At 48.3% G+C, this 24,837-nt stretch overlaps 1 pseudogene; it reads right to left on the bottom strand.

Annotated features, from left to right (window-relative positions):
• Window positions 1-11,524: 11,524 nt before the first annotated feature.
• LOC121677091 lies at window positions 11,525-15,439 on the bottom strand (annotated as a pseudogene).
• Window positions 15,440-24,837: the final 9,398 nt, after the last annotated feature.

The raw sequence follows: 24,837 nt of genomic DNA on the forward strand, positions 1-24,837 counted from the left end.
GAGAAATCCACAAGGCACAGCTGTTTCACTGGCAGCATTTTAGCAAGTAGCCCCGCTTTCCTTGATAGCTCTGGCCAAGGCAAACACTGGTTCTTTTACTATGATCCTAACTGCTAGTAGTAACTCTCAGATCATACATCATCCGCACCCACAGAATGAAGAGGGGGAGAAAGGCCACAGGAGAGTTCAGAAGACTCCAAAAGAGACCAGAGAGGCATGAAAACACAGCAAAAAGTCTCTATAGGTCTGGCAGTGGTGGCACACACCTTTAACCCCAACACTGGGGAGTTAGAGGCAGGCAGCTCTCAGTGAGTTCGAGGCCAGCCTGGTCTAAGAGTGAGTTCCAAGACAGCCAGAGCTACAGAGGAGTCCTGTCTTGAGGAAACAACAACAAAGCCAGCCAGCCAAACAGTCTCCACAGGGGTTAGACTATGAACCAAGCAAGGTTGGGGGTTGCTGGAAATATAACTAGACTCACAGGTTTAAGCAGAGGTCCAGGGAAAGGCACTGTAGGACCGTGGAGGCCAGTGGAGCAAAGGGCAGAGCCAGGTCAAGACAGATGGACAGACAGAAGACCATGATAGACAAACAGAAAGACAGGCAGTTGACAATTCCAGTCGGCTGGACTAGCAGTGGGAACCACACCAAATGGAAGCCCCAAGAACAGTGGGAGCTGTCTTTTGGTCCCTTGACACACCCTCTTGCCTGAGCTGGGTGGCCAGGTGACAAGCTGATGGGGTCATTGGGTTAAATGTCCTCCTCTTTTGGGGGTCCCTCAAGGGAGTTTCACCTTTTCCGATCTGGTTTTCCTGACATGATTTTGATATGCCATTTGCTCCTGCGGTCTCAATTTATTATAGGGTTGCACCCAAGAATAAGTCATGTGCCAGTCTCTATTATATGGTTGGTCCCAGCAGGCGGTACTGCTCACACGCCCACCAAGGTACGGAGTCGTCCTCCACCCTCAAAATGGAGTCTAAAGCTGCGTACCAAATGGAGTTTCTTCGGCCAAAGCACAGTCTGAAAACCACTGTTTTACACAATAGAGAATGACTTAGGCTCATCTTCCTGTTCCCATCCCAGGCCCTGCCTCCCACCCAGCCTGGCCATGCTGTCTAACTGGCTCCTGCTTGAAGTCTATCTCCATTCTAGCTGTTAACAGCATCGTCTTAGGGCCTCTCTACTCTGCTTTGGGGCTCCCTAGGGTCCCAGTGCCTCTTCTTTCCTTTCCAGGTTTTACCCCATCCTTTCTCAGAGTCCAGATGAGCCCTGCCTATACAGCAGGCTTACAATGATGCAATGCCTCCATGCTAAAGGCTTTCTGTGCCTTGTCCATTTGACAAGGAGCAGGCCTGTGGTACAGTCACGGGACCATCAATCTGCCTCTGCTCCTGGACGTCATGATTCCCATTTTACAGATGAGAAGACCCAGGCACGGAGAGCCTATGTCACCTACTCAGGAACACATTCTAGGACCAGGCTTAGAATCCAAGAGTGAAGCTTGTACTCTGACATCACTATGTCACGTTGCCTGGAAACCACAGATGTTCAACAGATGTGTTCATTAAAGTAAATGGGGCTGATTGATTCCCTAGAGGGGGCTCTGCATGTGGCGTCCTAAAAAAGATGGCATCTGGGGATGGTCACATAGTCTCACCCACCTGGCTTACCTTTCAAGGGTCTCAGGAGTGTGTATATGTGTACTTATATGTATGCATGTACCCTACATAGGTCCAGCAAGGGAAGTACAAGGAGAGATAGGGAGTGCTATCCAACAGAAATAAGATATAAGTCACAAATATAAATGCATATATAAAGCTTTCCTAGTAGCTACATTTAAAATGGGAACAGAAACATGAGAAAACAAAAGAAATATGATAAATGAACCCTAATATCCTCTATTTGAGCCATTTTATAAGAAACGCTATCATTTTAACATGGAACCAAAGTACAAGAAAAAATGGAAGAAGAAATATATGGCTGTTTTGTTACTGCTCTAAACCTACGAAGTCCAATGTGCATTCTACATTATCAACACTGCTCGGTGAGACCAGCCACATCTCAAGACCTTGTTGCCACTGTATTGCATGGCACAGCTCTGATCTGGGCAGTCGAGGTCAGCGTGACCCTGAGAATACGTTCTAGAAGTCTCAACATGGTGTTTCCTAAAGCTCTGAAAAGCCCAAGTGGTCAGGCCTCGCTTAGCAAAGCTCGACACGGCTCTGTAAGGAGCAGGCGGGGAAATACATGCTACATAAACACAAACTGCTATGTGTTAAGATCCAGGGAAAGCGGCAGACAGTTTTAATCTGCTGCAAACCCGGCATGTGTTTGTACTTTTCTATTTACAGTAGGCCCTGTGAGGCGGAGGCCTGTAAACAACTCAGGCAGCGCCAAGTGGCCCAACGCTGTACACAGCTGCACCGCGTTCCCCAGACCCTCAGGTTACAAACCAGCCCAGATTAAACCAGAAAGTTTTCATGACCAAGGAAATGTGAGGGGGAGGTGGGAATTGGAGCAAAGAGCCAGGCCAGGAAATTGTTGCCATCTGTGGTATGTGGACGCCAAGGATGGTAGACGCCTTGAGTCCTGCCCTGTGTCATCTGGGCTTCGAGCGTCTACACCTAGGAGAGGCAGTCCACAAGCTCTAACTTAGTCGGCTGGCCAAGAATGGCCCGCAGGAGGCTGGGCCATCACGGTCAGTACACCGCTCGAGCAGGCACATAGGGACCCTCGCTCAGCACACGGCCTAACTTTCAAAGTTTTCTACTGCCACATTGCAATTCTTCATTTTTGAACTGTAGGCTTACGTTTTCATTTTGTACTGCGCCCTGCAAACTGTGGCTCTAGCCAGACTTAGAGGCTGGTGCGGGCAACAATAAGCACTTCCAGCCCAGGATTCCTGAACAGGAGGAGTTGGGTGCGCTGAGGTTGCCCTGCAGTAACTCGGGAGAGCCAGGCCCTGGAAAACAGCACAGGGATGTTGTATATCCAAAGTTCAGATCACAATGGTCTCTTTTCATATAAAGAAAAATACCACAACCATTTCCTACCAAAGTTTAAGTCTTTACTCTCACACAAACCCTACAATTTTTAACCTACCAAAGAATGTGCCTTTTAAAGCTGGTTTGCAGCCCTTCCTGAGGCTGAGATCCCTTCTCTCTGCTCAAAGGGAGAGCCCTAGGACCAAGAGAGCTATCCTGTTGGCTTCAAAGCCACATCCTACAAAGCTGGAAAGGGAGAAATAATGAGCTGGTGTTGCTGGGCCACCCCTAGATTTACCAAGGCCCCACAGATCAGAGCAGGTATTCCTCCTGGACAAAAGTCACAGAAACACCATTGTCTCCTGCTCCTTCACCTCTCAGGAATACCTTCTCCGTAGTTCTTCTGTTCACCTTAATTCTCCTTTCTTTGGCTGGACAGTCATCATTAGCGCACAAATGTGTCCCCAAACCTCACATCCTAAAACAATTCCAGCAAGAAAATATACTCGACCACTCCCTGCTCATTTCCCTTGAGAGCAAGCTTTCTGGAAAGAGTTATCTAAACTTGCTATTTCCGGTTCCTTTTGCCTTGGTCCTTCTCTCTAGGTTTTGTAGGGTCTGTGGGTGTGTGCACATGTGGGTGTGTGCACATGTGGGTGTGTGCACATGTGTGGGCACATGTGGGAGCACACAGAAGTCAGAGGTTAACCTCCTCCTGTGTTATTCCTCAGCACCCAGCCACCTTGTTTATAAAGCAGGGTCTCTACCGAGACACCTGTGTGAGAGTGTTCTCAGAGCTCAACAGAGAGAGGAAAGGCCACCCTGAATGTGGGTGGTACCATTCCGTGGGGTCCCAGACTGAAAAGGAAAAGACGAGAAAGCAAACTAAGCATTGGTATTTGGGAGGCAATGTGACCAACTGCCTCACGCTGCTGCCTCCATGCCGTCCCCACCACAATGGAGAGTCTCTCTGACCTGAGAACTAAAGCCCTTCCTCCCTGAAATTGCTTTCATCAGGCATTTTGTCCCAGTAATGGCAGCTGATGCCGTGCTTCTGCATTCCTGGCTAGCATCAGGACCACACACTGTTTCCACTCTTCACATCCACCAGCACATGCCTTGAGTTTCAGATTAACAAGTAGCAAAGTGTTTCAGACCCTACAAAGAATCATGTGGGGTGTGTGTGTGTGTGTATACGTATATATACACATTGTATATATACGTATGTGTATATAGACATAATATAATATATATACTAATACAAAGTCCAAAGACTTTTCCTCTTTTCTTTTTCTTTCTTTCATGTATTTATTTAGGGAGTGTGTGTACATGTGTGTGCATTACACCCAGCACCTCACACAAGGTAGGTAACCACTCTCTCTACCTCCGAGCTACAGTCATCCTTTTTATTGCCATTTGTTTCTTCTATTTTGGTTATTATAATCGCATCGTTCTTCCCTTCTCTCTCCTCCTCTCAACACCTCCACATTCGCATCTTTGCTCTCTTTCAAATCTATGGCATCTTCCCTTTGTTATTACATGCATACACATGCTACATCCATCCTTTTTAAATTATTCATTCATTCATTCATTTTTTTAGATAATATCTTGCTAAATTGCATTGCTAGTCTGCAACTCAAAATCCTCCCACCTTGGCATCCCGAGTTCTGGGACTGCAGGTGTCTGCCACCGCGCTCACCTTACAGCTACGTTTTCTACTATTCTTCCTGCCTGCCTGCCTCTCCAAGATCACATTTGAGTTCATTTCCCTTCTGCGGCAGACAGCTCTTTGTTGTGAGTCACCAGGGATGAGATTTCCTGGCTTTGTATTTCTCAAAACACCTCTATTTCTCCCCTGTCTTTGTTTTGCTTCCACATAGTCATAGTTGGAAGCCGGTTACAGTCTTTGGGGCTTCGTTCTATTGTCCTCTGGATTCAGCAGTCTCGCTGGAGAAATGGCCATCAATCTGTTGTATCTTTCTTCTGGCTTTTAGGGTGTGTGTGTGTGTGTGTGTGTGTGTGTGTGTGTTTGCTTTTCAGTATGCACTCAGTCTCCCCATAAGGGATAAGATGAGATATGGGAGCGAAGAAAGCAGCATGCTCCTGTGACCTCAGACCAGATGAAGGTGTCTTCTTCAGGATGGTCAGAGGAAGCCCTGGAGAGGACAATGTAAATCTGGCAGCCACCACAGCCACGAGGACCTGACTTCTTTCCCAAGGATGCTGTTGGGTCTGATCACTGACCTGCAGGATCTAAGGTAGAGGGAGATGGAAAGAAAGGAGTAAAAGGACCCCTGCCTGAGCAGTTGGCATCCGGGAACCCAGAGCTACCTTGTGACTCATGGCCCTTGGCCCATGGCATGTGAGAGCACGTGACAGACGCCATGTTCCGGCAGACACAGTAAGAGCCAGTGTCGTGCTGAAACCTAACGTTCCCAGTCAGATGAGTGCAGTCACAAGATCAGTACCACGAGAGCAGGACCTTTGTCTGTTGTATTCATTGATATGTAACTGGCTCATAGACGAGCATCCATCTGTCGTGTAGCAAGCACTCAATGCATATTTTTCAAATTAATTGAATAGGATGAACCTTAGCTTCTGCCTCAGTGGGATCCTCCCCTGACCAGGAAAGTGATACATTTGTCCAGCTAGACAAGCATCTCCATCTCCAAATCAAGACAACCTCCTCTAGCTGTGTGGTCAGTCTTCCCGGGGGGCTTTTCTACTGGCTCCTTGCACAGGCTGAAAGACAAACCCATGGCCTCCCACTCCACTTCATTCTTGGCCTGCATTTGAGAATCCTGCAGCAACACAAGCAGTCAGTCATGGTAGTCGATGCAAAACACTTTCTTTTTTTCTTTTTATAAAAACAGGGAATACAGCTCAGTCACTGATGTGTCCCAAGCAAGCGTGAGGTTCTGAGCTGAGCCCCAGCACCCATGAAAAAGTCAGGCACAGTGGCACATCCATATGCCATGCCCCGAGAAAGTGGAGCTAGGCGAGGCCAGCCAGCCTAACTGAAGACTAACTCCCAGGCTGCGAGAGACCCTGTCTAAAAAATAGAGTGGAAAAGGGAGGGGGGGGGCTTGTGTTGTGGGTACCAGACAATGGGAGGAGAGACACTGGATATATGCATGAACTTGTCAAACAATAAACAATACTATTAAAAGAATAAGGTGGGGCTCTATTTGAGGAACACATCACATGTTAACCTCTGGCCCACACATGTGTGCATACACATACACATGCACACAAAAGGGAAGATGTTGATGGAATATTCACCTAATGCCATCCTTTTCAGAACCCAGGGCTGCCAATCTAACTGCCCCTGTGTCAGGGGTGGCAGAAAGAAAGGATTGGGTGCAGCAGGCTTAGTTAGCAGAACAGAGGCTGGTTGGGAGCCTCCACCCAGTGTGTTTATCTCCGGACAAGCCTTCATGCAGTGGAGCGAAGAGCAAGGAACAAGAGCTGTGAAGAGCTGCCCGCCAAACTCTGTATTTAAAAGTCTAACCTTGGGAAGCTGCCAGTAGAGAACCTGAAACTTCCTGGGCCGAGCACCCTAGGAAGAAAGGGTGTTGCTGGCTCAGGACCATGTGGGACTCAGAGGGTTTAGAATAAGAGGAGGGTCTTCTTAGCAGAGCCTGGGTAAGGCTGAAAGCCTGGGCTAGAACATGGATGGGAATTAATACCAGGCACCTACTTTATATTCTGTGTGAGAGTGCCATGGATATATCAGTTTTACATCCCTGGAGACTGTAATATAGATTACAACACACACACAGACATGGCTGAGCAGACACAGGCAAAGCAGTAGGCTGGTCTATCTCTACTGAAGACTCTAGGCTCACAGCTACCATAACCACGGATGGAGCAGAACCAGGCCTGTGCCTACCTGAAGCAATATGTGTGTGCCACAGGACCAACGTACCGTAAGTTGTTCCGTCTCCTAAGTATTTCTAGACAAAGATATACACGCCCGAAAAACTGACCGGTCGATCAGTAGAGAAAAGACATAGCATTCTGAACTCTGTTCGGCAAATGGCTGGAAAGGTTAGAACGGAAAACTGTCTCCATGAAGATTAGGATGCCTTTCTCTGGGTTTGTCCAGGGAAAGCCTTGGGTGCTCTCAGACCGTGGCAGCCCCCACCGGATGAAGCTGGGCTTCTCTCCTCTCTGTTTTCTTTCCAGGGAAAATCAGGGCCCCACTCCTCAGGACACCCAGCCATCGTCATGCTCTTTGAACAGACGACCCTCAACGTCCAGACACGCCACTGGCCCTCAAGAGCTCCAGCTGACGCAGTCTCCTGCCACCTCCCATCCACCCAGAAGGGTGACAGAGGAGAAGCAGATTTAGGCTTTGGGGTTTTATGAAATTGCTTTGACTTTCTTGTTTGTTTCTGCAAAAGAAAATACTCAGCTCTGGTCCCGAGGGAAGCAGGGAGGGGTGACCTACAGCCTATTTCCACAGTGGTCAGTCCCCCCAGAAGGAAGGGAGCACACAATTTGAAGAGCCAGGCCCCTGTTCCTGGAATGGAACTGACGAGCTGCTTGGACTGCTTCTTGCAGAATGTAGCTATTTCTCAATGACATTATTTCATTTGTTATGCTCACTGATAGCCTTATTAGGTGATGTGGAAAGAACATTGTCTTAGTTTAGGTTGCCAAAACAAACAAAAACAAACAAACAAAGCACACCTCGGCTGGGGAAATGATAGCCCGTCGTGTAAAAGCACTTACCGCGAAAGCCTAGCAATTTGTTTGCTCGCTGGTGCCTATATAAAGGTGAAAGGACAGAATCAGCTCCACAAAGGTGGCCTCTGATCTCCACAAGCATCCCGAGGCACATATGCACAGCTGCACACGTACACACATGCAAACTCACATGATGACAATAAAGTTTAGGGCCTAGAGAGATAGGTCAGTAGACTAGAACAGTGGCTGTTCCTCCAGAGGACCTGAGTCAAGCCATTCACAACCACCTACAACTCGAGCTCCAGGGCACTTGGCACTTCTGGCCTCCTCTGGCACCTGCACACACACGCAACCCCCACATAATTACATAAAATATAGTATTATACATTATATACTATACAATAAAAATGAATCTTTTTAAAATTTATCATATCTGGGAGCCTTAAGCAACATTTATTTCTAAAACTGGGAGCTGGAAGTCTGAGATTAGGGTTCATGGCAGGCTCCAGTGAGAGGCCTCTTCAGTTGACTGTTATTTACTTCCTGTTGTGTGCTTTTATGGTGGACACTCTGTTGTCTTTTTTACAAGGGCATGGAAACTATTTGTAAGGGTTCTGACTTCATAAACTAATCATCCCCCGTCACCTTCTAGCACCCTCCATTAGCCGTGCTTAATGCCCGTCTTTTCGGTGGACCCCAACTTTCAGCCCATTTTAGAAAAGAGACTCTGTCTGTAGTGTTCATTAACTCACTGGCGAATGATACAGAGAAGCTCCTAAAGTCAGCCCTGTGATTCCAAATCCCCTGCCCTACCCATCACTTCTGTGTGCTCCCGGGATTTGCTCTTCCTATACCTCTGTGCCATGCTGTCTTTGTAACCCACATCACAGAAAATACCTAGACTGGAGGAAAAGAACCCAGTCCCTGCTGATCTCTGTCCATGGCTGGTTGTGTGATCTCAGACACATCCTTTGTTCTTGTTGAGCCTCTGCTTTTTCATTTGATAGCGATAAATCTGTACTTGTCTTCCTATCAGTTGATGGAAGGATCAAGTAAAGTGCCGTGTGTGTGTGTGTGTGTGTGTGTGTGTGTGTGTGTGTGTGTGTGTGTGTGATTTATTTATATATAAAGGGAGGCAGAGGCAAGATACACAAAGACCATCATAGGTTCAAGACAAGCCTGGCAGATAGATAGAAAGTCCAAGTCAAGGCTGCATAGTGTGATACTGGCTCAAAAGATAGATAGGTAAATAGACAGACAGACAGATAGGTTTGGTGGATAGATAGATAGATGATAGATAGATAGATAGATAGATAGATAGATAGATAGATAGATAGATAGATAGATAGATGATAGACAGACAGACAGACAGACAGACAAATGGACAGATAGATAATGTCTTTGCATAATAGTCAAGTCCTTTAAAAACAGCAGTGAGAGGAAGAAGAGCTTGAGTTCTTAAAGAAAGCTCCTTCCTCCCCAGCACAGGAAGTCAAGCCAGGAAATGGCAGACAGCCCCTCAGCTCTTGGTCCTGCAACTTCTGGCCATGGCTGGGAGCCACAGTCTCCCAGACCTCTCCATGGTGACAGGAAACACAGCTGCTTCTCATTTGCCACCTGGTCTAAGCCAAGACCAGCTCTTCAGCCAACCCACAGGCATCTCAGCCAGGCTCTCTGGGCCATGGCTTCTAAGAGAATCTTGCCTCTTTCTCTAAGAATGGGAAAGGCAAAGGAGAGGAGCGGACGCTCAGAAGGCCCTGCGGGAAGAGGCAGCATTGCCGTTCACAGGCTGCTGTGCTTATAGCTACTCCCTCCGGTGCCCCCAAGAAGTTATCCACCCCCCTCCAGACCCTGGGGATTTGCCATGAGTCCTGGAGAAGGACCTCCCTTTCCTCGCCCAGCTGGCGTAGTGCTGTGTAACTGGCCTTGGGCCATTATAGAACACACATGCAGAAAGAAAGAACCAATATTGTTCTGGTCTCCATGAGACCTCTGCTGTTTTTCCCTCCATAAAGGACCCAGATAAAGGCTAGCTTTCAGCCTGGCTCCCAGAATGAAGATAGAGGTATGGGTTTAAAGGTGAGACCAATATCTACCGTGAGTAAGAAATAAAATACTCTATTTAAGACTCGAGCACATTTGTTGCTGCAGCCTTAGCTAGCACATGTTAACTGATGTTCTGTCCAGTCCTTCCAGGTTCTCCCGGCTCGGAGCTGAGTATCATCCACTTGTTTGTAACCTAAGATCTGAAATTCCTGCCCTGCTTCTGTTTCCAGTATGGAGGCCTCACTTTTTTCGTGGTCACTTCTGGGCATCAGATGCCCAGTATACAAACTTCCCTGGGCCGCTCAGTAATCAGGCCCCCTCTTCCATTGCAACCATCCACCCTTCTGCTTAAACTTCCCAAGCACACTTGTGAGTGTCTTCCCCCACATTCATGAATGATCTACATGCCACTCACTCCCACAGACAGCCCAGGGCAGCTAGAGGAAGCCAAATTTGAGCACTCCCTCTGCCTTTCCTGACAGAGCCTTCACCTTCATTCTGATGGGATCCCACAGGTGTGTGCAGGGGTGATCTGGGGAGGGGGGATTTCTTCTTCCGACTCCCAGAAGGTAAAGCAAGTCCCTTCAGTCAAACTTGTGCCTCTCCTCCAAACAAGGTCTGGGCCTGCGGGGGAAAGAAACCAAACCTTCTCAAGACAGACTTCCCTGCAGCCCCGGTCTTGGAAGGAGGTTCTGTCTTTTTTGTTTGTTTGGTTTTGTTTTGTTTGTTTTTTGAGACAAGGTTACTCTGTGTAAAAGCGCTGGCTGTCCTAGAATTCCACTTTGTAGACCAGGCTGGCCTCGAACTCACAGAGATCCGCCTGCCTCTACCTTCGAGTGCTGGGGTTAAAGGCATGCGCCACCGGCATTAACCATCTTCTTTGCCATTGCAGGAGCGCTCCCCACCTAAGGCATGGTAAACTCTACTCTCTCATCTGCCAGGCCTGGCCCCCTTTCTCCATCCACAAGGTGTGGATTCCCACACTTTTATCTCAAAACTGAGTTGTGAGAGCATCAGCTTGGAGCCCAAAATACTTCCTCCCTTCTGCTTCCCATGGCAGGAAGTTTGAGGGCTCATCCTCTGGGCTGTAAAAAAAAAGCACAATTTAAGAATGGTATCAAAAAGAAATCCGTTCAAATGGTTCTAATGGTAAATTCTATGTGTTTTCAATCAAAAGTCTTTAACTTTTAATTTTTTCTTATTTAGTTTATATTCATAATTATAAACTTACCTCTGCAATCCAGCTAGACTTTGAGTGGAACGAGGAAAGTATGGAACCCGAATAACTTCAGTGAGAGCAGAGAAATAGGGTGTTTCAAGTAGACAGGTGTTGTTTGAGGTTTTCTGTCCTGCCCAGTCCTTGTTCTGCCAAGTTCCTGCAGTCGTTAATTCCCAAAGAAATCACACAGAGGTCTACATTAACTATAAAGTGATTGGCCCATTAGCTCAGGCTTTTATTAACTCTTATAACTTATATTAGCCCATTATTCTTGTCTATGCTAGCCACATGGCTTGGTATCTTTTTTCAGCAAGGCAATCAGATCTTGTTTCTTCTGTGGTGGGCTCACAACTGCAGAAAAAGCTTCCTTCTTCCCAGAATACTCCTGTTCTCATTGACCTACCTCTACTTCTTGTCTGGTTGTCCCGCCTATACTTCCTGCCTGGTTACTGACCAATCAGCGTTTATTTAAAATATAATTGACAGAATACAGACCATTCTCCCACACCAGATGGGATGGGGGCACTCTCTTGAGCTACAGAAGGAATGGTCTGGTGGTTAAGATGCCTGCAAATGAGAAGAGTTAGAGTTGTCCACAGCTGGCAATGATGATCTTCTTGCTGGTCTTGCTATTCCTGGACCCAAACGCTTCAAGGCTTCCACGATGTTCATGTCTTCTTTCACCTTACAAAGACCACATGTTTGCCATCCAGCCACTCAGTCTTGGTGGTGCAGATGAAAAATTGGGAACTATTTGTGTTTGGCCCAGCATTTGCCATAGACAAGATGCCATGACCTGTATGCTTCAGGATGAAGTTCTCTCATCCTCAGATTTCTCCCTGTAGATGGACCTGCTGCCAGTGCCATTATGGTGTGTGACATCACCACCCTGGCACAGGAATCCAGGAATAAACCTGTGAAAGTAGAAATCCTTATATCCAAATCTGTTCTCTTCAGTATTCCGAAGGCAAAGTTTTCTATTGTCCTTGGAACTCTGTCTGCAAACAGCTTGAAAGAGATGTGGCCCAAGGACTCACCATTGGCTTTGATCAAACAACACGGTGGGGTTGAACGTAGCTGCAGGAAGTGTTGACAGTGGACAGTGGCATCTGAAACGTTACTTTTAATTTTTCTTAAATGAAAAGTAATTTTCTAGAAAGAAAAATCAGTTCAAAGCCAGGGATGGTGACAGATATCTGTGATTCTAGAACTTGAGAGGCTGAGGCTGGAGAATTGTTAGTTCCAAGACAACCAGGGCTACAGAGTGAGACCTTTTCAGAAAGAGAGATTGGGAGAGTAAGGGATGAAGGGAGAAGAAGAGGGAGAGAGGAAAAGGAGAAGGAAGAGGAAGACATAATCTCTTCAAAGTAACTAGATTTGTCCAATTCACGCCTCTATTACATCACTGGTGCAGAAGAAAAATGAAATGTTGGATTATCACTGGTGAGCCATGTCCTCCCAAACTGAAGCACTTAGCTAGACAATTGCCAAGCCATAGCAGAGTCAACTTTCTCCCAGCAAGCAAGAGGGGAGCAGTGAGCTGGTGGGGAGCAGCTCTGCCGTCCCATGTTCTCACAGAGTCCTTGGGCAGCCCACTTCCACAGCCTTCCGTTCTCCTGTCTGTCTTTGCTCTCCACTGATAACAGAACCTTTGCAAACAGAAACAACACTTGGTCGTATTTGTTTTTCCCTCTTCCTCTGCTCGTTGCTTTACAGTTCTGTTCCAGATTGCCACGAAGAAACTCCAGCAAACGCAGAAGCCTTAAAATGAGTTTGCCAGGGAAGCGCTGCAGTCCTTTTGATGTTTTTTTGGAGGGGAAGGCTAAATTTTTACTTAGATCAGTATGAGGGTGGCACAGTGAGCATGCAGAGATTAGAGGTTTGAAGTCACGTACCAAGGACTTACTCAGAAAGTGTGTTTGCCCCCTGAGCTTTCCCACTGGCCCTATTTAAGATGGGCTCTCATGTGTCCCAGGCTGGCCTTGAACTGCTATAAAGCTCTTAATTTTCCAATCCTCTGATCTCTACTTCCAGGGTGGTAGGTGTTACAGGTGTATACCACCATACCCAGTTTTATAGAGTACGGGGTCAAACTCAAGCCTTTGATCATGCTAGCCAAGCACTACCCTGGATGAGCGGTATTCCAGCCCCTGGATCATGACTGTTTTTTTCTGAGACAGGTTTCATTACGTAGCCTTGGCTGACCTAGCATTCTCTACGTAGACCAGGCTGGCCTTGAACTGCCTTCCAGTACTGGGATTAATGATGTGCTTCACCACTCCCAGTGAAATTGCCATTTGTCACTTAACATTTCAGAAGCATTTGTAATGACAAAGAACCTTAGCTGTGAATTAACTCCTAAGAGTCTGGAAGTGCCAAAGCCAGGACACAGAGGGAATGAGAATGAATCACCGCTACTTGGCTATTCTAGTTGTTATTAGCAACCACGACACCTATCTGATCACTGTGTGATTTCTCCGAGGTCACAGTGGCTCCTCATATGGACACATTGTCTTGGGTGACTTGTAAGTAAGTCTGCTGTCAATGCCCCATTTTACACGTGATGAAAAGAAGCTCAGGAAATGCACATGGCTGCCCAAAGGCATGTGGTGAGAATTTGGATTTAAACTTAAATGGAGGGCTTTTTGTTTTTCTTTTTAATTGTAAATATAGAATTGGCCATCCAACTTTGGCCCTTCATTCATTTAATTTCAAAATTAAAACATGAATTTTGATGATTCCCAACATAGTATGGCCTATTAGAATACAATGCAATATATTCTATTCTATAATCAATATAGACTAGATGCCTTATAATTCAAAATTTTCTAGAAGTCACACTTATACAGAAAAAAGAAAAAATAATAAAGTAAAATGAATAGATGAAATCAATTTTAACAACAATTTCATTTAACTCAGGTTATAGGAGATTTTATATTGTTCTTGTCTTGTTGTGCCCTATCCTTTTTATTTGCTTTTTTTTATTTGTTTGTTTGGTTTTTTTTTTTTGAGACAGGTTTCTTTGTAGCACTGGAACCTGTCCCAGAACTAGCCCTTGCAGACCAGGCTGGCCTCAAACTCACAGAGATCTGCCTACCTCTGCCTCCTGAGTATTATGACTAAAGGCATGTGCCACCACCGCCCGGCTTTGTTGTGTCCTATCTTTAAAAGACACTGAAGCCAGGTGTAGTGTACTCTCCAGTAATACCAGAATCTGGGAGGCTGAAAGAGGGTCCTGAGTGTGGGCAAGCTAGCCTGGGCTACATATCAAGACCTAGTAGGAAAAGGGGGGAGGGAAGAAAAGGAGGAGGAGGGGGGAGGGAGGGAGAAGAGCAGAGGAAGCAGTGTGCAGTAGAGAGTCCCCATTTCTCCCTTCACCAGCAATAGTCACTTAGTTGTGGCCGAAACTCCTGTCTAGGGTTAAGGAAGAGATTAGAGATTTTATCTCTAATTTTTTCAGAGAGCCAAAAGAGGAGGTAAAAACAGGGAAGGGGCTTGAGATGTTTCTCAGAGAATGCGCTAAGATAGTCCAGCCGATGGCACCATCGCATACCAGGACACCCCTGAGCCAGGGAGAGGACTCACTAATTCAAGTGACTGTCTGAGGGCTGATTCTCCACTGTGGGCTCTCTCCAGCCCGTTCTCAATTTAGACCAGCCACCAGGACCATCATGCTAATCTAGTGTAAACCAAGTGTCTGAAAGCTGAGCTGGGCTGGGTGGTGGTGGTGGTAGTGGGTGGCCTTTAATCCCAGCACTCGGGAGGCAGAGGCAGGTGGATCTCTGTGAGTTCAAGACCAGCCTGGTCAACAGAGCTAGTTCCAGAATAGGCTCCAAAGCTACAGAGAAACCCTGTCTAGAAAAACAAACAAAACAAAATAAAACACAAAAACAAAACAAAAAAGTTGACCTTAACTGAGAGGCTTCTTGCCTCAGCTGCTCATCTACCAATATAACTGTTCTCTGCTCCAAGACCCCAGGAGAGAGGAGAGATCTTCGTCTCCACCCTAACCCTCACCTCACTCCTGCCTCTGTTCATTCAATGAGCATGAAAAAGAGAGGACTCCTCTATCCCACAATAAAAAATGGGGGAGGCTCCAAATAATAACACCAATAATAATCAAGGCCACACGGCACATCTCTATTCAGACTGCCTATACTTCAAGTGAGCCAAAGGCAAGCATGGCTAATGATCACTGTATTGAGAGCTCAGTTTTGATGGCTGGAAATAAATTTAAACTTGAACTTGGAAATTTCAGATTAAATTATTTTAATAGTCTTTTTGTACTGGGAACTAAACGCAAGCTAAGCAAGTGCTATGCCACTGAGCTACGTTTCCTAGCCTACTTGGTTTTGTAATAGGGGCTCATGAAGTTGCTCAGGCTGGTCTTGAACTCACTCTGTAGCCCAGGCAGGTCTTCTTGCACTTGTGATCTTCCAGCCCCAGCCCCTCCAAGTAGCTGAGCCTTCATCACCAACCCAGCTTCAGCTCTATACATTCTTGTAAAATACCAAACTCAAGGCTGCCTCTAGGCCAGCTACCACCGCCACCCCCAATTTAAAAAAAAGAAAAAGTGATACTTGGAGCATCGCAAAGCACTACTGCCATCTGGTGGCGGCCTTGCAGTCACGTGCAAGTTCCCCAAGAGGACCTGATCATCTTCTAGGACTGTTTTTTTTTTTGTTTTTTTTTTTTTTTTTCCAAAAGGTGCTCTCTGATCATGGTGGGTCCAAGAGAGCTTATTAAAAATGGACATTGCTGAACCCTATAGATCCTGTGTCTTCATGACAGACTCCAAACACCCACACTTAAAGTGAATGTCCCAAGTGATCTTCATGCATGCTAAACTAGAGAGAACCATCTGTCTAAAGGACTTGTCTAAATGACGCAAGCTGAGAAAATCCAGAGGCAGCAAATGTTGGAGGACTCGTTCCCCCTAATGCTGAGCAGAGCGAAGACTGCTGTTCTCTGAGCCTGCTGGGATCCATGGGGCTGTTTTATGTAGAAATAACACCCTGTGCACTGTACACACAAAGCTAAAAAGAATCTAAATGCTACGAGTGCTCTCTCTCTCCTCTCTCTCTCTCTCTCTCTCTCTCTCTCTCTCTCTCTCTCTCTCTGTCTCTCTCTCTCTTTCTCTCTCTATGAAAAACCCTGTTGGCAGGTTTCTGTAGCTCCCCTCCCCTTGTCACCCAGCCTGCCTCTGTCCCCTCCCCATCTAGATCCAGCCATATGAACCCCTTCATAGACCCTCTCATCTCTCTTCCCTGCCACTGCAACATTTGCAAACGGTCCAGTCACGCCGTGGCTGCACTCCTGCCCTTCCAAAGTGTTCATCCAGGCATTGCCTCCTCAGAAGTCTCTCTGGGGAGCCTTTTAGGCTAAAGTAGGTACCCCCTTTCTAGCCCCCGCAAAGCACCATGTGCAGCCACACTGCTTGACACACACCCCCTACACACAACTGCAAACTTTTCATGGACAGAGCTGTGTCTCAATGCCTCCACAACCTGGCCAAAACTCTACCACGCAGCTAGCAGGCTTCGTTCAGCATTTGCTGAGTGAATAAGTGTTTTCAAACACAACAAGACGTCTGTCTGATTTTCTTCAATGATAAAGTAGTAAAACTGGGAGGGGTGCGGAGAAAGGGCAGGAACAGAGCAACCTGGGAATGTCCTCACCACCTCCCAGGAAAGGAGTGATTTCCCCAGAGGACAGAGGCCTGTCACATCTTGCCCAGCTAATCTGACAGAAGCCAGCTGCAGTGGTTGTCCTGCCCTGGGGAAGGCGTGCTGAGGCTGGGAACCACATGCCACTGTTTGCCCCTGGGGACAGGGGCACAGGGGGAGGGTAATTGACTTGTCTCCCGATTTATTTATTAATTCCTAGCTGCACCATTTGATGTGGTTTCCAGGAGGCACGCCGTTGAAATCTGTTCACTGCCTCACCGCCTACCCCTCCACCCCCACCCCACCGCACTGCAATGGCCCCTAGGGAGCCTGGTAAACCTCAGAGCCAGCTCACCAGCAAGACTCCAGGCAGGCAGGGTCTAGACATGGTGCCCACCACACAGGAGAGATGGGCTCCGGTAAAGGGCTCTGCACCCTAGGCTGCAGATTTGGGCCTGGTGAGATGAACAGACAGCTCAGCAGGATGCTCAGGCCTGCCTCTCCATGTGATGTCCCTGGGAACAAGTCCTCATTCATGGAAAGGAGGAATCAGTGACTTCATAAAGCCCAGGTAGGAAGATTCAGTGAGCCGCCAGCGTGTTGGAACAGATCTCTCATCCCAGCACTGGGAGGTAGAAACAGGAGGATCAGGAGTTCAAGATCATTCTTGAATACAGTCAAGTTCAAGATGAAACTGGGTTACAGGAGACCCTATCTCAAGCATGTGCTTGCACACACACACACACACACACACACACACACACACACACACACACCAAGCAGGGAGTGAGGCTGTAACTCCATTGACAGAGTGCTTTCTAGTATCCACTGGGCCCTGGGTTCAGTCACCAGCACTGCATAACCTAGCCATAGTGGTCAACCTGGGCCACACAAGACTTTGTCACAGGGAGGCTAGGAAAGAATTGTTGGAAATGAGGAGTCCTGGTTTGCCTGTTTGTATGGTTTACCTGACCACAGGCATTGGGGGTCATCCTCAGTGAGCAACAGTGTTTATCATGATGCTAGGCTGATGCCGTGACTTTGTCCCCTGCTTCGGGCTCCCCAAATTTCTGCCTGTTTCCTATAATTAATATAAATAGTTTTCATAATCATAGGAGCAAAATAAAGCAAGAGCAGAAGGCTGTGACCTAGGCATGAGCATGCATCTAGACCTGCATCCTGAACACAGCTACACTTGGACAAACAGGGTCACGATGAACTGCATGCATGCTGTGAGGACACCATGGAAGGTAGGGGGTAGGGATTTTGCTCCTCGGTGTCCCCATTCCCTCCCATCCTCCCTACAGAAACTGTTTTTTCTCACTCCCCTTTGAAGACTTTTCCCCCTCCACTCAGTTCTGTTCCCTGATTCTCCTTCCCCCTCTAAAGACTCAAATGGACTCGGTCCACAACAGGACCTGCCCTTCAGCTCCACTGAGCCAGTCATGCAACCCAGGAAATCTTTTTTCCCCTCTCCACCCCTCCATAAACATTCACATGCAGACATACATGCACACACATGCACATGCGCACACACACCAGACTCTGTGAGCCTCTCTCAGAAAAGTCTTGTCCTATTTCCATCTCTACACCTCTTGGCTCCGGTGCACCAGAGCCAGACCAAGAGCTTCTTTCTCTGTGTGTCCTTTACCTTTGTCATAGACTTTGACCTAGGCTAAGAGAGGCCAGCATGTTCCTTGTCTCCAGAACAAAGCTTAACGGAATGCCCCAAACCTCAACAATCAATTCAAATGTTTGAAGAAGTATTTTTAAAACTCAAAATTAATTCCAAATATCCAGGATGAATGAAATGTCAAAAGTTTTAAATAAAGAAAAGCTCCCAGTGACTGATTTCGTGTGTGCCTCAGGCACGGCTGAGTTTGGCTGAGCATGGTCTCCAAAATGAACCCATCTGTAACAGAAAAGCATTCCTCAGCACGAGTCAGAACGCAAGAATATGTGGCTCTGAGCCCTGCGCCCAGCGAGCCTGTGCCTGTCCTCTGTACAATGACATTAGGACGTGAAGAGCTCAGGGTCCCCAGCAGCCCGTGGGACACAGTCCTGGAGTCACCAGGACTCAGGAGGTCAGCTACGTGGCTAGTGCAGCAGAGTCAGGCATTCCAGCTCCGGGAGGACCTGATCCAAGAGGCGGAGGCCAACACGTGATGAGTGGACAGAGGGACCGAGAGACCGCCTAAGGAGGTGAGGGGTCAGGAGCTGAGCAGGTCTTTGTGGTGTTTCTTCCCAGCAGCATTCAGACCTGTTCAGGCAGGTCTGCCTGCCTGCCCACTTGAGGTCATGACAGATGCCACCTCCATTACTTCCTCAGGCAAACAGATGTCTCAAGGAAGGACGCCTGGCCCCTGAGCCCTTAAGACCAAAGAGGCCATTACTCCAGAGGACTCTGACCAAGGAACCCCACAGCCTGGCCCACAGGACTTGTCAGGACTTCTGAGTGTAGGAGTAGGGATCCTGTCTTATATATATTTCAGCCTTAGGATTCCACTTAGCTCCTAGGGACCCTATTCCAACCAGGGAGGGTCACCTCTAGGCCAAGGTGACCCTCCCTGAGCCAGGAAGGAAGCCCAGAGCTGCTCATTTCCTCTTCCCTGCTCCAGGAACCTCTGAAGTTCCAGGCCAATGTCATCTCCAAGGCACAGGGGAGTTGGGTGGGGGTGTGGGAGGGTGGGATCTTTCTTCACACTGCTGGAAGCACTGAGCTCCGAATGGTCAGGAGAGGCTGGATGTAGTGCAGCTGGCAAATGCCAGGGGTACCAGAGGAAGGGCAAAATGCAACCATGGCCCCCGTTCTGAGGTGAAACCTGCAGTCTACACTCTTTGTGTAGTGTGCATGCATGTGCATGTGTGTGAACGGGACTGGGGATGGCTCCAGCCTATAGCCACCGGCTAAAGAGGCCCAGGCAGGCTGAACTCGCTTGAAGCAGGTCTCTGGTAGGTTTCAGTGGGCTTTGTTGTCAACCAGAAATTCTGTCCTGGGAGACTGAGTTGCAATCACATTTACTAACTCAACAAACACGGGTCTCCCACTATGTGCCACGCCTGAGGCTGCCCCACCCAGGCTGTATGTACCCCTAAGCACACTGTACACACACCCAAACTGAGCAGTCTTTCACGGGGGCTGAGCGCAATAGCCTTTGTTGTTGTGTGCTACTGGTCCACACAGACAGCCACACACGCACAGTCGAGGGCTCTCTTCCTTTCTGCCTCTTCCCAATGGATGACACACACTCTGCTAATAACAGACACAGGACTTGGGTACCAAGAGGTGAAATATCCAGGGGCTCACTGTGGAGGCCAGACACCCTGCCTTAGGGCCCTGTCTCTGCCTCTCCAGCCCCGCTGGTCCATTGCGCTGTGAGGAAGGAGTGTCATCAGGCTGACACAGGATTCACACGTCAGGGGACCCCAAACACAGAACCAAGATCTGAAAAGAAAAGACTCAAAGGTAACACGGTTCTACCACACTGCTCCTAAGCCACAGCCCCACTCACAATCCAGTTTTCTGCACTAGTGCCAGCTCTGCCTCATCCACAGTGTGACTTATCATGAAGCCAGTCTGTCTTCAGGAAAACCCCTAACCCCATATACACACACTGTCTTCATGGGAGCCCCTACCTCCCATACACACACACACACACACACACACACACACACACACACACAGTCTTCATGGGAGCCCCTACCTTTCATACACACACACTGTCTTCAGGGGACCCCCTACCTTCCATACACACACACACACACACACACACACACACACACACACTGTCTTCAGGGGAGCCCCTACCTTACACACACACACACACACACACTGTCTTCAGGGGAGCCCCTACCTTACACACACACACACACACACACACACACACAGAGAGTCTTCGGGGAGCCCCATACACACACTCTTTCATCAGGTTAGCCCTGTTAAGAGTTTTCAGTAGCTCTCCACTACCTAAAGTAAACACTGACCAGCATTCCAAATCCTTCTGAGAACTGGAGGGAATTTTCTTAACTCATCTCTCCCTTGTCTCTCCCGGAACCCTCCCACCCAAGCCAGTGCGCACACACATTCTAGCTAGGCGGTGCCCTTTTACATCTATGCACGTTTTGCAAAGCCTCTACGTATCTCCCCCACAACCTCCAACCCCTGGCCCTCCCAGCTGGCCCTCCCTGCTGTGCCCAACTAAAACTAAGGCTCTTGCAAGGAAATTTCTCTGGTAGCCACAGCTGGGTGCTGTTCGCTTTACCTACTTGGTATTGGTACTCTCTAGTGTGTCATCCTTACACACACACACACACACACACACACACACACACCTCTCCTCCTACTAGGAAATTGCCTCTTGCCCACTAGAGCCCCAGTTAAGCTCAGAGTTGAGGCTGGGGCCAGGTCGTCCATCTCCTCTTTGCCTACTTGTTTCCTGCAACACAGGCAGGGCTGGGTACCCTGGCACAGGCACTGTCACCCACTTAGCCCAGTTCAGCCTCAGGGTTGATGTGTTGTTTCTCTCCGGAAGGGTGTGACCCCAGCCCCCTGTGGAAGGCATCAGCCTCTGGCTGGGTGGCTCTGAGGCTTTAAGTCAGGCTGGGGCCTGCTCAGCTGGGTGGGAACCGCACACATTCCTTCGGAATTAAACAAGGTCCCGCTGGCTCCGGGCTCCTCAGGATGGAGATCATCCGGTTTGCTTGCAGAGCAGCCTTTCTGTTTCCCAGGGCTCTGAGCCCGTGTGGTTCCAAAAGAAAGCTCTTCAGTCTCCCAGGGCAGTGACCTCAATAGCCACAGGGAAGGGTGAAAGGTCACATCTGTGGTCATTTGGAAGCCTGGGTCAAGGCCAGAGCCTCTGCCCTCTGCCACCCGCTGCCTCGTGTTCCTTCTGTTATGTATCTACCACACGTACACACACATGCACAAATGTATGCCGACGTGAATACACAGACACATACACAGCCACACAGAGACGCATGTGATTGTGTACATGCAAGATATTCATATAAACACAGAGTGTTCCCACATGAATGTATAAGAATACATGTGTGCAAAGAGACAAATACACACTGACACACACGCACAAGCAAACACAAACCCTATAGTAGCTGAAGGAATGTGCTCGCAACGAGGCCCACAAACACCACAGTTTCGTGACCGACCTTTGTCTCCATTGAAATCACACAACCCCTTCAATTAAGCTTAGTCCATGAGACTAAGACAAACATGTGACCCTGCCTAGGTTTAGTCCCTGTAACTAACCGCAGTGACAGAGTCTACTCCAAACCAGCTCGGAGCCCTGGACGGTCATATAAGCCTCTGTGACCCCAAAACCATGGTAATTCTGTATGAAAAGACAGTTCTCTTCCATCTACTTTCCTGCCTTCACCAGAGATGAGCAGATACACCAAGAGAATGTTTTTCTGCCATTTTCTGCAGGAAATCAGCCCACAAGAAATACACAAATTGCCCACTGTTGTGTCCAACGCAAGTATAAAATCATAAAGATTTCAAAGAATAAAAGTGTCCGTAACAGGGAGGCTGGGGAGATGACCCAGCTGGTAAAGTGTTGGCTGTGCAAGCTTGGGGACCTGAGTCGGCACACCTGTCACCTCGGGGTGCCCCAATGGAGGCAGGAGGACCCCTGGGGTTTGCTGGTCAGCCCGTCCAGTCAGATACGGGTGCCCCCCTGGTTTGTTAAGAGACCTTGTCTCAAAAAATAAGGTGGAGACTGATTGCGAAGATACCCAATATTGACCTCTGATCTCTGTACACAAGCACACACACAAAGACACACAGACACACTCACACGTACACACAGAGAGAAGAGACATTCACACACGGAGGTATACAAACACACAAATGTCATGACGTAAATAATAACTCTTAGCTGTTGTGCAATCCTGTGGCCACCCTGTATGTGACCCCGTGACCTCCGTGTCATAGGCTGAAGTGGGCACCCTCAAACTCCTGAGTTGAGCCCCTGCCCCTGGCACCTATGAATACAACCATATTTGGAAAAGAGACCACAGCTGGGCACTTTAAGATGGGATTGCTAGGGTGGGCCCTGACCCAGTCAGGCTGGTGTCCATATAAGGAGACAAGATTAGAAGACGCACAGCCCAGGGGCTCAGCGTAGGGGGGCCACCGGCACAGCCCAGGGGGCTCAGCGTAGAGGGGGCCACCGTGTGAAGAGGTGACAAGCCAAGCAGGGAAGCTAGAGAAGCCTCTGACCCCAACAGCTTGATCTTGGACTTCCAGCTTCCAGAGTCGTGAGAAAACAATTTCTATAGTCCAAGCAACTCGTGATGGTGGCGTTAGTGGTGCAAAGGCTGGAGCGACCAGCCCGGAAAGCCACCATGTAGCACCGGGAGCTCTGAGCGCTGGGGCTGAGCTGCTGTGGGACTCCCTGCCTTTCTCCTGCACAGGAATAAACTTCTAAGCCCCTCAGCACAACCTGCTTCTGGTTCAAAGGTCACCTTGCAAGCACACTGGAGGCAAGGCAGCAGGGTTCAGCACAGAGAGCGGGTAGGCCTCTTAAGCCTGGGCCAGCTCGCGGACTGGCACAGAGTCCAGCGTCTCTCTTTGAGCTAAGGAAGGGCTTGGCAAAGCCTTCTTGTCAGAAACCCACGTCCACTCAGAGCAGGCTCAAATTAGTCTGCCCCGCTGCTCTCAGCTGGTTGCAATTGCGGCCCCTCGTGCTAGGATTTCACTTTCGACACTGATTTATGGGAAACACAAGGGTTGCCTAAAAATCACTTGAATTCCTGCTCAGTGAAGCAATGGTTCAGCGAGGCAAAGAGGGAACGAGCCCAGCCCTGCCACCCCACAGGGGTGGGGAGATGAGGTGGGAATGTCCCCACGGAGGGGAAGACGCCCAGAGATCAGAGCCACTCGGGTGGGCCATTCCACCCCCAGCCCCTCGGGGGCTGCAAGGACTCTTTGGAAAAATGACATATTCATGCGATCATATTCTCAGCGGCGCTGAAAATAAATGAGCCAGAGGTACACATGTCAACAGGCATGAATCTCACCCACATGTGGAGAGAAAAGGCTAATCGCTGAACATATACTACAATGTCACAATTTATACGAGATTTCAAAGTGTGCAAAACAACTCTGGAAATGCCCTTTAAAGACTTACACATGAGGAGGGGAACAAGAGAGGGTAATGGGAGGTGAATGTGATCAAAATACATTATGCGTGTGTGTTAAAATGTCATAATAAAACCCATTATTAGGTATAATTAATATATCCTAATTTTTTAAACTATCATAACAAGTCAGGCAACAGCTGCATATTCCTGTTATTCCAGCACTTTGACACTGAAGGCAGGAGAAGCAGGAGTTTAAGGGAAGCCTGAGCTATCTGACAGATGTGGGGCCAGCCTGAGCTATATGACAGATCTGGGGCCAGTCTGAGCTATCTGACAGATGTGGGGCCAGCCTGAGCTATCTGACAGATCTGGGGCCAGACTGAGCTATCTGACAGATCTGAGACCAGCCTGAGCTATATGACAGATCTGAGACCAGCCTGAGCTATATGACAGATCTGGGGCCAGCCTGAGCTATTTGACAGATCTGAGGCCAGCCTGAGCTATATGACAGATCTGGGGCCAGCCTGAGCTATATGACAGATCTGAGACCAGCCTGAGCTATATGACAGATCTGGGGCCAGTCTGAGCTATATGACAGATCTGAGGCCAGCCTGAGCTATATGACAGATCTGGGGCCAGCCTGAGCTATTTGACAGATCTGAGGCCAGCCTGAGCTATATGACAGATCTGGGGCCAGCCTGAGCTATATGACAGATCTGAGACCAGCCTGAGCTATATGACAGATCTGAGACCAGCCTGAGCTATATGACAGATCTGAGACCAGCCTGAGCTATATGACAGATCTGGGGCCAGCCTGAGCTATATGACATATCTGACGCCAGCCTGAGCTATCTGACAGATCTGAGGCCAGCCTGAGCTTCAGAGACTTGCTTCAAAATAACAGCAACCAAAACTTGTATGCACTTTTAGAAAACAATAAAGAAATTAAAAGAAATGAGGCTAGTGGTTACTTTGGCAGGTAGGGGGTGACAGAAGGGATGTGTATTTGGGAGCTGCACATTCGGGAGCTGCACATTCAGGAGCTGCACATTCGGGAGCTGCACATTCGGGAGCTGCACACAGGGGCTCTGGGTGTATTGCTAATTCTGTTTCTGAAACTGGTTCACAGCTC

The sequence above is a fragment of the Arvicola amphibius genome, chromosome 2 (assembly GCF_903992535.2).
Source record: "Arvicola amphibius chromosome 2, mArvAmp1.2, whole genome shotgun sequence".
NCBI lineage: Eukaryota > Metazoa > Chordata > Mammalia > Rodentia > Cricetidae > Arvicola > Arvicola amphibius.